We start from the raw sequence: 3158 nt of genomic DNA on the forward strand, positions 1-3158 counted from the left end.
CCTCTATTTTTTATCTCCAACTTCTACAAAGCCATTTTACCCCCATCTGGTCACTGTCTGTCCATCAGTACCTCAAGCAAGCTCTTTCCTCTGACAGGAATTTTCCCTTCTGCTCCCTGCCTGCCTCCCTCATCTAGACCCAGCACACTCACCTCTTTCCTAGTCAGAAGTTTCTTACCATTCTGGTCTCAGCTCCAGGGGCCTTCCCTAAGTGCACTCTCACATCTATCTAGGCTAGGTTAAGACTCCCTAGTCTCCCAAAAGACTCAGTACTTGTAGATTGTAGAGCTTGTCACATTTGAAATTCAATCATTCTAAATGCAGTTGTGTATTATGTCACTTCTGCTAGATCCAAAGTTACGTGAGATAAAGAATTGTGCCAATTATTAGTCACAACTATATTTCCATTGCTTGACATATACATGATGTACTAAATTCTTGTGGAAATATTGTTGAGTGAATAAATGATCACACAATGAGAAAAAAAAACTACAGAGATATATATGCACTGAAATGTTAAAAAGTAAGTGATTTAGTTTTTCCTTATACCTTCTCCTACTTTTCAAATGTTTCACAATGAGCATATACCAACAATATACTCAGAAAAATAATAAATGGCTCAGGGTGGGGGCGAGAGAAAGAGAGAGAGAGAATCCTGCTCCTGTCTTCAAATAACTCTATGAGTCCTTTTTTTGGCACATCCCACCATCATCTTTCTTCCACTTGTTCAGAGCTGCCTAATAAACCCCTCTAACTTCCTTTGTATTGCCTTTATATTAAATAATATAAAATTTATTTATATTATTTCATTATTTTTCAAATTTCAGATTAATCTGAGGATACAATTAGGTCACAATGTTTATGTTTGTTAGGTAAGGTCCTTATTGCCCTTGTGCCCCTCCCCCATGAGGTGTGCCACATACTCTTACATTGTGCCCATTAGGTGAGAGCTCACCAATCCTTCTCCCTCCTCCCCGCTCCCCACTTGAATTAAATTGAGTCCTTCTCTTGCATGGCTGTGTATCAGTTTGTCTACTGGCTTCATATTAGTATTGAACAACTTGGATACTTGCATTTCCATTTTGTGATACTTTACTAAAGGGAATGTTCTCCAGTTGTCTCCAGGTTAATATAAAAGATGTAAAGTCTTCATTGTTTTTATGGTTGAATAGCATTCCATAGTATACATATACCACAGTTTATTAATCTATTCGTGACTTGATCTGCACTGGGTTGATTCCACATCTTGGCAATTGTAAATTGAGCTGTGATAAACAGACTAGTGCAAATGTCTTTATGATAAAATTATTTGTTTTCTTCAGGTAGATGCCTAGTGATGGGATTGTGGGATCAATTGAAAGGTCTGTTCTGAGCTCTTTGAGGATTCTTCACACTTTTTTTTTAGACAGACTCTTACTCTGTCACCTTGGGTGGAATATCTGTGGCATCATAGCTCACAGCAGCCTCAAACTTGTGGGCTCAAATGATCCTCTTGCCTCAGCCTCCCAAGGAGCCAGGACTACAGGTGCCTGCCACAATGCCCAGCTAGTTCATACTTCTTTCCAAAGAGGCTGCATCAGTTTGCAGTCCCACCAACAGTGTACTAGTATTCCCTTCTTTCCATATCTGCACTGGATCTGCAGCTTTGGGACTGTGTGATGTGGGCTATTCTCATCATTTCTCATTTTCTTCAGGTCACTTTGTCAGGTCCAGGAGCACCTGTGCATGGGTCGTGATTTAAGTTCAGCTACTGCTTTCAGGAGCACTATAACGGACAGACAGTAGTGTACACATACCTACACAGTCTGATTGGCCTTCCAGTGCCTTCCAACGCCAACTTTAGGAAAGGGGTAGGAGATTCATCACTGCTGTGTGAATGACAGACACCAGTGGTTTTGCAATGCAGAAACCATCCATGCAGATGGGAACTGGGACAACTAACTTATTTATTTCACTCACCAGTAGCTCAGCTTCAAACATCTGGTCATTTTCATGCCAGGCTGGTCTCCAAGTAGCACCCGGGGGCAGCAGGCCACATGGCCACCATGTTCCTATTTACTCATCCAGTAATTCCCTCCACATTCGAGAGGAAGCTTATAAAAATGAAACTAATTATTATCTCCAAATAGAGACAGCTTTTTGGTCATCTTCCAAAAGAATCTGTGTGGGGGTCAATAATTGACAAAATGTGTGGATTATGCAAAGGGGTGAGGGCTTATGAAGAAGTAAAAGTTTTCTTCCTGCCCTTAATTTAAAGAATTCCAGACTAGATGGATGCTCAAAACAATCACACGGACAGATAAGCAGTAGCATGAAGTGAAATAAATACCAGGTCTAATCTTCAAACAAATGATAGTGCCAGTAAATGGTTACACTTTCTCTAGTTCTCTCAAAGTCAAGGTCATTACTTCACATTCTTAAATTTCATGCTATATCAGAGTGTTATGAGCTACAAGTAACAGAAAAATGCCAATTTAATGACTTAAGTCATAAAGCAAGCATTGTTTCATATTTGATGAAGTCCAGAGGCAGGGCAGGGGTTAGTTGCTTAGCAACTCACAAAGCCATCCAAAATCCTGCTTCCTTTCATCACTTCCCTCTGCCATCAGTGACTGCTTCAACCTCATACCTGGAATTAAAATGGCTGCAGCAATGACAGGCATACCATCTAGGCACGACAATCCCTTCTTGCAGTTTTCCATTAGGAATAAGAAAACGTTTTCGGAAACTCTCCAGCAGATTTTCCTGATGTACCATTGTCTATGGCTGGGTCATTTGCACCATGAGCCAAGGTCTAGCAAAGGAACACAGAGGCCCCTTGGAACAATTAGACTCACTGCTGGAGCTGGCAGGAGGGTCCCTTTCTCCTAAAGTATGTGGTTACATGGAACATGGCTTTTGTTAGCAAGGAAAGGAAATGAATGCTAAGCAGGCAACTGATAATGTCAACCACTCATGATTAATTCCAAAGGTCGGAAACATTTTACACTTGCAGAATCTGATACCGCAATGACCTTTCCAGCTTCATCTTTTACTGTATCACTCCCCATGACGCATGTGCGTGTACACTCATCCTAGACTAGCAACTCTCTCTGTTCTTCAAGAGCAACATGCTTTCACAAACCACTCGGGGATGGACTCTTTTCTGTTTCTGAACG

The sequence above is a fragment of the Otolemur garnettii genome, unplaced genomic scaffold, assembly GCF_000181295.1.
Source record: "Otolemur garnettii isolate 467f Iridium unplaced genomic scaffold, OtoGar3 scaffold00003, whole genome shotgun sequence".
Lineage (NCBI taxonomy): Eukaryota > Metazoa > Chordata > Mammalia > Primates > Galagidae > Otolemur > Otolemur garnettii.